Raw genomic sequence first — 13,660 nt, 5'->3', positions numbered from 1 at the left:
TCCTTATATCCTACCCATTTTTATGAATGGTTTCACTTTTTCAAGACATCACAAGTAATTGTGGCTGTAGTGATGCAGACTTAAGGCAGGACATGATGCTGAAATCCAGGCACTTGCTGACACCCACTGTCTCAGTTGTCTCAGCTGTTACAGCACACAGTTGGATGTGTGGTGGTGACATGTGACGGAGCAGTAACTGGAACTAGACATTTTCACAGTGCTCGGCAGGTGGAATATGCAATCTCAGTTTCAACCAAACCTGCCTTTGTGTGTGTAAAATTTGGCTTTCTGGCAAGGCCAGCCAAGGCAAGGCAAGGCAAGGCGAACTCCAACAGCTGAGCTTTGAAATGGTGTGTGCTGTGTGCCAGCAGCCCTCACAAGTCTGCTGACTTTGCTCTATCACAAAGGGACTGCCAGCTAGGTCTAACTATAGCCCAATTGGTACAGTCTTTGAGTTGATGTAATTTCAGATCAGAACCAATGGGATGTGTGACATGAAATGTTGAAGTGTTCAGTCCTTCTGGGGTTTATAGGAAAGAACACTTCTGTGTAGTATTGGGAAGAACTTAATGGGATAACACAGAAACAGGGCTCCAGTGTCAAGTTTTGTGGATCACATGGAGAAGATAAACATTAATATGTATAAATTGACAGGTGATGACATTATTAATAGCCATTTGGGAAGACACAAAACAAAGAGAAATAGATGCATTTTTGTGAGCTTTACCTACAGATAGGTAACAGGAATTGCATTTAAAATTTCCAAAAGATTTAAAAACAGTAGCAACATCTGTGGTAACTTTTACTGAGGTTTATGCAATGACTGAGTCTAAAGGGAGGAAAGAAGTTTTTAACAGCAAGTGTTTGTTATAAATGTGGTATGGACCACGTATCGTGATACTGTTGAAAATTGCAGTGTAAGAAGTGTAAATCGGTTGGACTCGCTCAGTGAAATTGCCAGTGCAGGGACATATGAATGACAGAGTGGAAGTCATGTGGTGGATCTCACACAGCAGTGTAAGACGAAAGACGAAATGGTGCAGTCAGTGTGCAGCATTCCCATTGACTGTTGGCACGAGGCACTGTGTGCAGAATTGGTGGCAGTTGTTTAACCTGATGTCTAGAAGGAAGGAGTATGCAAAGTATGCTAGATATGAGAAAGCAGGTATTCTTTACAAGTCAAAACGTAATTGGTATAAGAAATTTAAAGCCATCTTGTTGTAGGAAAAGTTAAATTGGTGGGGGTAGCATTCGGTCAGTCAGTTTGGATGTGTTGGGTTTCCAAATTTTCTGTCAGATGCGATTATGGTGGGGGAAATGGAGAGAGAGGTCGGGGGGAGAGGGGGTGCAAGGCTTTGAGGCCTGCATGGAAGTTCTCCATAATGATGTAGGCATAAGCTGCAACATTATAGTTTGCCTTAATTTTCTGATTAAACATAACCTCAAAGTCGGTCTACATCAGAGTGTAGTGAACCTGGATGGGACATTCTTCCATCAATTTTGCTGTTAAAAGAATTGAACTGATCCAAGGTAGAAGACAGCCACAGTAAAGATAGCCGAACTGTGTTCTATGTCTTTTAGGCTCAACTTGCGAACTATACCCAAAGGTACAAGGGAGGTAGTCTGGATGGATGTGGGAGTGGACATCTGAACTGATGCTCTGGCTGACCCCTTGATGGAAAATAAAGAACTATATAAGGTACACTGTTTTATTAAGTACAGTTTATCCCACTTGTGAGAGGCTGGCAGAAGCTGGATAGTGCTGTCTGTGCAGACAGTTTCAGTTCACTACACGTGGGGCTGTTATGAGGAGTACTGGTAGTTGACTTGGAATTGTTGGAGGAAGAAGAATTAAATAGCAATTTCAGGGAAGAGTATTTGGAGCTGGGATAGTCTATCAATCTTAAATGCAGAGAAGGTGTCACTTTCAGAAGGATATGATAAGGAGGAGATAGAAACATTATTAGAAAAGTGTGAAGTTTCTTCAGCCATCCCAGACCATTGCCAGCTATGCCATTAATGCACTGTAGGAACGAAGCACCAATGTGTGGGAAACCATACGGAATTCCACACCATGTGCAACCAGTGATGGAGGAATTTATTATTTCTTACAGTTCAGTCATGTGGCACCGTGCACAACAAGAAGTTGGGTGGATTGTACCCTATTCACCGACTCCTGTTAACGCAAGAAACTAATTATTACTGTTGGTCTCCGTTGCACACAAGTGAATTTTAAACTGAATTCTATAAATGATTTAATGGATGGATATACTTGAAAGTAAGGATATGAAATGATTCTTTTATTCAAAAGTAGCAAATATGTGTTTTTAGAACTGTGCAGTTTTACTCCTGGCAGTCATTCAAATTCATTTTCATTTAATTCCAAAGTCGAAAGTGAAGACAATAGATATTCAAAACTTTGAATCACATGTTTTTCATCTTCATTACAATAATGTTGGTTATCAAATGTGATAAGCTTTCCATAAAAAATTAAAAGATTGAGAAAAATATATGGCACCTCAGTCAAAACTTCTCAAGCTGCCTTTTTGCTTGGTTGTAATATTTACTACAATATGGAGGGAAATAGTGCATTACATCAGTTCATTGAGTTTAAAGCATGTTGCAACAGCATCATTCAAGAGCAGAATGCTGTGGTGCTTTTCATCTTTTCTGATAAGCACTTTTTCATGCTGCTACTTCAGTGTGTAATGAAAGCCTTACAAGAAAACAAGAAGTTAATGTCAATCATTTTAGACCTGCATAGCTCTTGTATCAAATTAATAACATATGTACACATTTTAAAGGTGCTCTGTACTTCTTTCTAATTATAAGCAGATTATGGCATCCGGCTTTTGCTTCCTCCAGACCAGTCCTCATATTTCCCTGTTAAAAAAAAAAAAAAATTCCTCATATGACTGGTGATCCACAAAAAGAATGTTGCTAGAAAAGAGGCAGTTGTCAATAATTTAATGACTACCATATCAGAGTCCAAAATGTAGAAAATGCCATGTATATACTCAATATATTGATTGGCAATGACATTATAGAAGATAAAGAAAGCTTTTAAAAGTAAAAGGTGCTGAAGTCCAAATCCTACTTCAGCACTTGGAAACTATCAGATCCACTTGTTTGCAGTGGCCAGGAAATTCTTATTAACTTTTACTGTCAATGTAATTATTATTGTAAAATCAGGTCTCTTTTTATTATTATTTCAAATCTAAACAAATAAATGGCTATGATGGAATTAGAGATTAAAATAATCTTTATTGCGGAGTAAACAAATTTTGTGATATCCACAGTTTTTAGGAAGATTAGGTATGTTTATACATCAGTTTCTTTTATATACTGAATATATGTGGGTAATCAGTCAAATATTTCCACAGTGGCAATTTCGTGACATTGTAGTAGTTGCAGCTGGATACTCAATACAACCAGAGTATCTGATGAGGCACATTTTGAAGAGAGATAATATAATTATCACATAAGTTACGGACTGCTGAACACTGTGAGGGTGCAGATTGGGTGTGGATGAGTGGTCCTCTGGTGGAGGGGCAGAGTATGTGGATAAAACAAAGGCAACCAGTGGTGTCAAATAATTTACTGGCCTTAGTCAGACATGATTAGGTGTTGTTCTGACAGATGCAGTTGGTGAACTTGGGTCGTGCAGGTGGGTGATTACAGACTGGTGTTGGTGGATTTCATCAGTAGGGTTCAGCTGTGACTTTAGTAATGCCCCAGTGCTGCAAGAGATGACAGCACTTCTGCCCAGACAACTGTGGTCATGACAAGCTGATGTAAGATCCCAACAGTAGTCGGCAGTGACACAGGGTCGACTCCTATGACTGGTGGCTGGACAGGACTGGTTGTGGTGGACCCCAAAGGTTTGGAGCTGAGAGGACATTGGCTTGAACCCTGTGCCATCTGGGCGGTGTTCAGCACCCAAACTAACAGCCCCATTGGTGGAAGAATGTCAGCTGTGTCTCACAGCAGCTGGCAGAAAAAAGACACAGAATTGAAACCCAGCCTGGTCAGGTGGCCAGCTTTTTTACACAACAGGGCAGGTCCCATTTCAGCTCAGGCCAGGTTGTGGTGTGCTGAATGCCACTGAAACATCTCAAATGCTGGTTATTGCTCCAGCACCCCTGCAAAACATGCAGAGTCACTAGCACGGTGTAACCACTGAGCTGGCAGGTGTTGGCAAGTGCCTGGATTTTGGCACTGGACACCTGCTCAAGCATACTCTGCTACTCTCTTCCCTCTTCAAATAATTTGACCTGCCACATTTCTGACTGGACTGAGTCTACCTCTTACAGAGATAGTTACCTTTGCAGTTAAAAAACTCCCAGTCAAAACATAAATCCAAAATACAGTTTCTAGGTTATTAGCTATTTGCCTATACTCCCAATTTCCCTATTTGTATTTACATTATTTACATCATTGTTTGTTGTGGTCTTCAGTCCTGAGACTGGTTTTATGCGGCTCTCCATGCTACTCTACCCTGTGCAAGCTTCATCTCCCAGTACCTACTGCAGTCTACATCCTTCTGTATCTGTTACACATTCAATTACACATACTGAGCCACTGATTCTCGATTTCTACCTTATTTTAGTTTAATACAATAATACTTCAGTCATATCCTTACCCTTGCTGACTAGTACTGACACATGGCCATTCTGGGTGGCCAGCATCTGATCCAGGAAGGCTGCAAGTGATGAGTCTGAGAGGTAACTTAAGATTAGTTTAATGGATCTTCAAAATATCCTAAAGTAGTGTGTGGGTGGTGTTGTGTTGTTTCTGAAGACAGTGGTGGGTAAGAGGGAGGGAGTTCCTGAGATTTCGCAACCATATCCAGTGGTAGACAGCCCTCAACCTGGCATTTGTAAGTGCTATTTACTACAAAAGTGTCTTCAGTCATAACAGGTACAAATGATTTCCATAGTGTTGTGTACTGAAAAGAGGCAGTTTGATCCTTCTATTTGGAAGAGGTATTTTTCACTTGCACTTACCTCCTTAGGGCTCACCCAACAGATTGAGCTTGCATGAGGTTGCTACTGTATGTATTATTCTTTGGGGCAGACTGTAGCTTGCTTGGCCTGACACTGCAGCAACCCTGAAGTGAACAGTACTGCATGAGACTTCCTGTCTACTGCTAGCAGAAGTATCTTGTGTACTGTCATGTCTAATAATTTTCTCAGCTCCCCAATCATGTTAAATCAGCAAATTGATCCAGGAAACAGTATTTTTCAGAAAATAGCCTTTAAATTTGAAACTCAATACTCAATACTTAATACTGACATACTCACATCTACACACTCACATACAATGGCAACCAGCCAAGCCGAATTCAGATTTTCTTAAGAAAAAAAGGTTCTACAAAAACCACTGTAACAAAATTGTTGGAATATTGCATTATGTGGTAGCACTGTTTCCTATCAGACTAAACTATATGCACTTTCAACTATCAACAACAACACTGTAAATGGAAGTGTCACTTAAGTTTCTACAACCTATCCCCATCCTCAAGCACAATAATATGTTTGCATAAATATCACCAATGACAATTGGAGAAACACAGATAAAGTTCACATATGTTCTTCACTTCAGAAGAAAAGGTAATCCACTGTCCCCTCACAAGGCCACCTTTGATCTTAGGGGATATACATACGTTGAAATAATCACAGATGTATCTTCTTTCTTTTGTCTGACCTTACTTTTCCATTTCCCTTCCCCCTTTTCAAAGTAACTGCTGGTAACTAATGTAGTGCTTCAGGGGTGCTTGTAAAATGGTAGATTCAACCTACTTGTACAGCCATTGTGTAAGACAAAGAGTTGTAGTTTTACTTTAAGCAGAGATAGCATTTCAGTAGGTAAGCAACGTCTTTATTTTCCATTTAAGCACATAGTAATGAGTTAACATTGCCCACTGTGATGTGATACTGGGGTACCTTGACCTTTTTCTTGCACATGCTCTGACCACTCCAGGGCTTTTTTATTCATCTCATAAACCTGATGAGATATAGTCTTCTATCTCTCAGCAAAATTCCAAATAGAGGATATATGTTTCTGAGGGGATAGTTTACACAGTTCACTAAGGGATAGCCTCTTTTGTCCATATAAAACTTTGTGTGATGTTAGGCCTTTACTCACAAGTACTTTCCGATTGTAGGCCACTATTACGTCCAGTAGTAGAGTGTACCAGTATAATCAAACACATCAAGCAGCCAAATTCAGCAACTTTTGCTGTTTGCATATCAGCTAGTTCAGGAGACAAATGGGTTCACATTTTAAGATGTTTCACATCAAGGTAACGCCATTTTGGGTTTTTGAGTGTGGGACAGTGGTTGGTTGATGAAATTTAATAGTACTGTACAAACAGCCTTTATTTTGCAAAACAATGGCTGTTGCTACCATAGTATTATATTTCACATACTGACGTTATTGACTTGTAGTATAAGTTTCTGGGATGTCTCATCACCCAGAAAAACAGTATTGACTTCATGATGTGGGCAGTGAGAATAAAAGTGGAGGTCATCCACAGCCAACTAGTAGAAGCACCTTCAAGGATTGAGATGCATAAGTAATTCACAATAATATGTGAAAAATTGCATTCTTCACAGTTACACAGCTATTATGATTTGATAGATCATTTTTATAAAATTTGCTTCTTTCCTAGTTCTTCTTTCATAATAAGAATGAGTACTTTCTTTGCATGGATTTCCACATGGTCAGAGTTTCTACAATGAGAAGCTAGTCCTCATCACTAGCCTAGTGTTAAGTAAAATCACTGCTGTATCCTATGGTCCATAATGCTGCTAGAAAATGTACATATAGGTTAAACAAAAATAAAAATTCATAGCTGGAAAAATACATAAAATAAGGGAAAGGCCATCACTTATGTACAGAGGATTTGTGCATGGTGCACAACATAGAAAACAGTTAACATTAGCTTTCAAACTCTTGTGCTGTTTTTGTAGTTAGAGCATGTGTACACACACACACACACACAAACTTGCAAGACTTATTATTGAATATAGATTATCAAAAGTGGTTGTGTGGGTAGATGTAGGTAGTACCTGCATGATGGTTCCCTCTTGACTATGCAGGGGTGCCCATGGGGAGAGCCTTCAATCAGAGCAAGTGGCACTGTACAATTGTAGCTGTAAGACACCAAAGTGTTTCCATCCCTGACTACAGCATGAGAGGGAACATGGGTTCAGAGAAAAGGGAGAAATACTCCCCCCCCAATACATACTTTGTTCTAGGAAAAATGCCACTGTTTCTCATTGAACACCTCAAGGACAATTCTGAGGAAATAGCAGTGACTTCAAAAATGAGAAGTGGCTCTGCTCTGACTAAAATGGCCTCTGCTCCTCATTCATGGGCACTGCTTGCCTGCATGGTAAGCTGAGTAACATACCTGTAACTATAACTCCCCAAGCAGCCTGTGTGGTGCAGTGTACTGTATTCCGCTGTGATCTCCTTTTATAGATTGATGAGTTACATGACACTTTGAGCTACAGGTTGTGCATTTTGTCTGTCATGTCCAGAAGGGATTAAAAGACAACAGTATTCATCTTGCCCTGTGAAGGTGACCCATAACTTGAAAAATTCAGTGATGGACTATCAATACGGTGTAAATACTTATGTTTGCCCTCCCTTGTGGTGCTACAAATGGATGAGATTCACACACATCTTAGTGTTGCAATGCCAGGCCCACCGCTAGTGATTTTGGATGCCCGTAGCATATGAATGCTCCTTGTGCACTCTTTCCATCTATATCAACTGCAGGGAGAACTGTTCCCGTTACTCACTGTATTACACTGTCTTCACAAGAGAAAATAATATCCAAGAACACAGGACTCGTGTCAACATTTTAAGCAGAAACCTGATCATCTACATCCTACACACATGCTGATGATCTGTGCTATGCCTATCAGAAGGTCATCCTCTCTAGTGACAATGCTATCACACTACACGTCTTCTACGTCGAGCCCTTGGGGCCGCTCACCTACACCCACTCATTTGGTGATCGGGTGTCCTCCACCTATTTCTTTACCCATACTCCCGACCCCGTAATAAGTCACCACACTCTGGCCAGAGAAGCAACAACCTCCCCTGGCATCTCGTCCCAGGAATGGGTCCCTCACAATGCTTACTTCCCAGGACTCTGCTGGCCTTCAACCAGACACCAGACACCAGCCAGTGGCAGAAAAAGCCACAGCATCATTGTCATAGTGTTTCTTCTGCATCCCATAATATGGGGCAAATTGATCCTTAAAGACAATGAAATCATCTAAGGAAAAAAAAAGTAGTAGTCCAAGGAGGAGGAGATTTTAATGGCCCTGTGCCATCAGTCTGTGCCTGTTCTGCCTCTCTCTGAGGTGGTGTCCGTGATAGTTCCTGTGCCCCACTACTCTCCTAGTGTGTGTGTGTGTGTGTGTGTGTGTGTGTGTGTGTGTGTGTGTGTGTTTTTTTTCCCAACAGTGAAGTGTCTCAGAATGTGCTGTCTGCCTTTTTATTTATTTCCGGCTTTCCTCACACTTTATAATATTGGCTGACTTCAGTGCCCACAAATCTCTGTGGGGTTAAAGTACAACCACAGACTGTGGTAAAGCTGTCGAAAGTCTGTGTGATCATTTTCCAATCATCTTGATCTTCCCTCAATGTCTCTCACTTGGGCATCCTCCCAGGTGGTCTCAAGAAAGCTCTGCTGTCAACATATGCACACAACCACATGGAGGTATTGATGCAGTTGTACAGAGTGCAATTGTTGTCATTCTGTTGGCAGCTGACTTGGTGATCGCTTATTCCTCAGGACCTCCCCCTTGAAAGACAGTACCTCACTAGACCCCCAAAATTGCCATACCTATTAGAGAATGCAAATGGACCCTGACATGATAAACACCAAAGTTGATGGAGCACTCACTCCAGGACCGTGTTTCCTTTGTTTTTCTCCACCCTCACACTTTCTTCCTCTATTGGTCTTTCCCTATGTTCCCTCTTCTCCTTGCTTTCATGCCCTACTTCTATCACTGCCTCATTCTCCTTGCCCTATTCTCCTTGTATTCTTTTCCATGTCTTATTCTCCACCTTGGCATTTGAGATTCTTTCTTCTATCCCTGTGTGTGTCTGAAGGCCGACCCATGCATTCGCATGCATAGGCGGTGATGGGGTAACGCATAATTCCCCTCCCTGTGTAGACAAGTAAGGCACGCATGTACCGCTGGTAAAGGCCAGGCATAGGGAGGGGTGATTCCCTGAGCTGTTACCTTCTGAATGTGCTGATTGGTCCCTCTGTCCGTTTCTTGGAAAGAGTAACATGAGGTGTGGACAATCGTCTAAGGGAGTGCCCTCTGAGAGGGCCCCCAGAAGAGAGGGGGGCGCCATCAGAGATGCTGGCAATCATGGGAGATTAGTCTGCAGTGGATTTTTCTTCTTCTTCTTCTTCTTCCCTGTCTTCTGCCCAAAAAAGAAAGCTAGGTGAAACTCCAGTTCCAAAAATTCTACCACCAGCACCAAAGTTTCTTGTTGTCACAAGATCTGATGGTCACAATTTCTCAACAGTCAACCCTTCCATCATTCAGAAGCGTGTAGATGAGATGGCAGGACCAGTGAAATATTGTACTCGGTTGCTGTTGGAGACAGAGCACCTTCCAGGCCCAGAAATTACTTTGAGCCACTCTCTTACACACATTTCCTGTACGGGTGGAGGCCCACCGCACCTTCAATTCATCGCGTGGCATGTTATATACCAGGTCACTTGATGGACTAACTGATGATGAGATTGTCCATATTATCATAAAAATGGTTGACAAGGACCTCACACCGACACGAACAATATTCCTGACGTTCGACAATGTGCAATTGCCTTCACGAATTAAAGCGGGTTATTAGATCATTTCTGTTCAGACGTATGTACCCAGCCCTACAAGGTGTTAACAATGTCAGCCGTTTAACCATACCCGGCAGTCTTGTTCAAGTGCGGCTAAATGCATTACCTGTGGCAGGGATGCCCATGAGGGTGACTGCCCACCTCCGTCCTCTCGCATCATCTGCGTGGGCGACTATGCTGCCTCCTCTTGCAACTGTCACATCTACAAAGATGAGAAAAGTATACAGGACATTCGAGTGAAAGAGAAAGTGTCAACCTCGGCTGCTTGCAAGTTATGCAATAGCAGAAAGCCCACTGTGCTTCTGACAGGTCAATACAGTACTGTTCTTGCTTCTCCTCAGCGTACAAGGGAGGTAGCTACACAGACATGCGATCTAACATTTAGCGATATGGTCGTCAGATCGGCCAGTGCTAAGATGGCCCAATCAACATCTACTGCTAAGACAAGGACCTCTAAATCAGATGCTCGCACGTTCAAAAATGAACCAACACGTGAAGTTTTCTTGTGTACACAAACTTCACAGCCATGAACTGTTCTTTTGACAAAACGTAATTCTTCAAAGAAGGCTCAGCGAAAGAAGAGCTCTACATCTCTGCCGAGGTGCGTTTCTTCACCTGCGCCACCCAGTAGTTGCTGTCCCAGACCATCTTCAGTTTCGCCAGGCCGCACTGCTGGTAGCCAATCATCTGGCTTGTCACCAGCGGAGGAAGCTGCCCTTCCTGACCAGCTGAGGAAAGTGGCAGACCCAACTGTTGAGTTGATGGACCATGACTCGCCACCTATAGATTGCAGCAGCAGTGCTCCCTCGAAGCCAGGCCCTCAGTGGTCATCGAGGTGACCCTCTCTTGTTTCTACTTTTTCATTTAGTTTCCATAATGGCACTTCTTCAGTGGAATATTTGCAGCATTTGGTCCAACTGAGAGGAACTAAAATTGCTCCTTCATTTCTTGGAGACCTACGACAAGTGGGCAGTGCATTCGAAGTTACACCCATGTGATCGTATTGACCTGGCACACTATAACTCTGTGTATTTGACCTACCCCCTGCCTTTACTAGGGCAGACATGATACAACTGATTGCCCAGCTTCCTACACCATTTTCTTTTTTTATAGGAGACTGCCCATTATCCACTTTGGGGCTCTCCAGCATCCTGCCAGAGAGGCTTCCTCTTGGCAGACCTTTTCAACCACACCAATCTAGTCTGCTTAAATATTGGTACACTTACCTTCCTTTGAGATGCAACACATACCTATTCCCACCACTTGGACCTCTCAATATCCACTATCCAACTTGCATGTTGGTTCGTGTGGTATGCTCTGTTTGACACACTCAAACAACCATTTCCCCTGTGTCATTCATCTAAAGCATCACACCCCTTCTCCACATTCCACTAGCTGGAACATCTCCAAAGCCGACTGGGGGCTTTTCACCTCCCTGGTGACTTTCCATGATCAAACCTTCTCCAGCTGCGATAGTTCGGTCGAATACCTCACGGACATTATTCTCACTCCTGCTGAATATTCCACTCCTCACACTTCCTCTTCTCCTTGTCGAGTCCCAGTCCCCTGGTGGACTACAGCATGCAGCGATGCTATTCGTGCTCAGCGACGTGCTTTACACACCTTCCAATGCCACCCTACGATGGCGAACTGTATCAGTTACAAACGACTCCGTGCACAAAGTTGTTGTGTTATCAAAGAAAGAAAAAAGGCTTGCTGCGTGGCTTTCACCAGCTCATTCAACAGTTTTATTCCTCCTCCGGTAGAATGGGAAGGCCTGCGCCAGCTGTCTGGCACCAAGGTCCACTCCCAAATTTCTGGCCTGACTGTAGCGAATGAAGTCCTTGTGGATCCTGAGGATGTCTCAAATGCCTTTGGCCACTTTTTCGTGGAGGTTTCGAGCTCTGCCCATTACCACCCTGCCATCCTCCCCAGAAAACAAGCAGAGGAGGCACAGCCACCTTCTTTCCAGTCTTTGAATCATGAAAGTTAGAATGCCACATTCACCGTGCAGGAACTCGGAAGTGCACTCACCCGGTACCGATCCTCTGCTCTGGGCCCCGATGGTATCCATATTCAGATGCTGAAGAACCTTTCTCCTGCAGGTAAAGGCTTTCTTCTTCGTGCCTATAATCACATCTGGACTGAAGGTCATGTTCCCACATGCTGGTGTGAAGCAACTGTTGTTGCCATACCCAAACCAGGAAAGGACAAACACCTTCCTTCTGGTTATCGCCCCATCTCCCTTACAAGCTGCACCTGCAAGATGATGGAGCGCATGGTAAATTCTCGATTGGTTTGGGTCCTTGAATCTCGGCATCTCCTTACCAATGTCCAATGTGGCTTTCGTAGGTGCCGCTCTGCTGTTGACCACCTAGTTACCATGTCGGCATTCATTATGAACAACTTTTTGCATAAGCGCCAGACGGTGGCTGTGTTCTTCGATTTAGAGAAGGCTTGTGACACCTGTTGGAGGGCAGACACTCTCCGCACCATGCACACTTGGGGCCTTTGCGGGTGCCTCCCTCTTTTTATTAATGCTTTTTTAATGGATTGAATTTTCAGGGTACGTGTGGGTTCTGTTTTGTCAGATGCCTGTCGCCAGAAGAACGTGCCCCAGGGCTCCGTTTTAAGCGTGGCCCATTATGACATAGCTGTCAACCCAATAATGGATTGCCTTCCAGCTGATGTTTCAGGCTCTCTTTTCGTGGACGACTTTATGATCTACTGGAGCACTCAGAGAACATGTCTCCTGGAGCGTTGTCTTCAGCGTTGTCTAGACCATCTATATTCCTGGAGTGTCGCTAACGGTTTCCGTTTTTCTGGTGAGAAAGCGGTCTGTAAGAACTTCTGGTGTTATAAACAGTTTCTTCCTCCATCCTTACATCTTGGTCCCATTGCTCTCCCATTCGTGGAGACGACAAAATTTTAGGTCTTACATTTGACAGGAAACTTTGCTGGTCTCCACATGTCTTACTTGGCTGTTCGTTGTACCTGTTCCCTAACTGTCCTCCATATTTTCAGCAGTACATCATGGGGAGAAGATGGAATGGTCCTGCTTCACTTATATCAGTCCATTGTCCGATCAAAGCTGGATTATGAGAGCTTTGCCTACTCTTCTGCCCAGCCGTCCATCTTACGCCGTCTAAACTCAATCCACCATCGGGGGTTACGTCTGGTGACTGGAGCATTCTACACCAGCCCTGTTGAGAGTCTGTATGCCGAAGCTGCTGCATTACCACTAAATTACTGGCGCAATATGTTGCTTTGTCTGTACGCCTACAGACTGATGTCAATGCCCAACCACCCGTCATAATTCTTTCTTTGACGACTCTCTTGACCACTAATAGGGGCTGTATGTCTCTGCCCTGTTAACTCCAGGAGCTCGCTTTTGTCGCCAGATTCAGCAACATGATTTTAGCCTCCCTACGACTTTCCAAGTGAGAGCCCGATGCCACCTTGGCTCCAGGCTCAGGTTCGCGTTATAACAGAACATAAAATCATGTATGTCAGTAATTTATTTGTGTAATGTTTTACGTAAATATAGCCTTTCACTGCGAGTTTAACAACTAGGAGACAGCTATTTTTCTTCATGCGAGAAGGAGGTGGTTGGCAGCTTTGGATCAGGAGCGTGGGTTGGAGGAAGTGGTGATACAGATGTGGTGTAAAACAATGTCTTACTTCATATTATTTTAGAAGTGTTAAATGTGAATAAATGAATTAGTGATCTGCAAAACTAATGTAGCGTTTGCTCTCTAAAATTCAACA

The sequence above is a fragment of the Schistocerca piceifrons genome, chromosome 2, assembly GCF_021461385.2.
Source record: "Schistocerca piceifrons isolate TAMUIC-IGC-003096 chromosome 2, iqSchPice1.1, whole genome shotgun sequence".
Lineage (NCBI taxonomy): Eukaryota > Metazoa > Arthropoda > Insecta > Orthoptera > Acrididae > Schistocerca > Schistocerca piceifrons.
The sequence above is the reverse complement of the archived record's forward strand: the minus strand, read 5'-3'. Positions refer to the sequence as shown.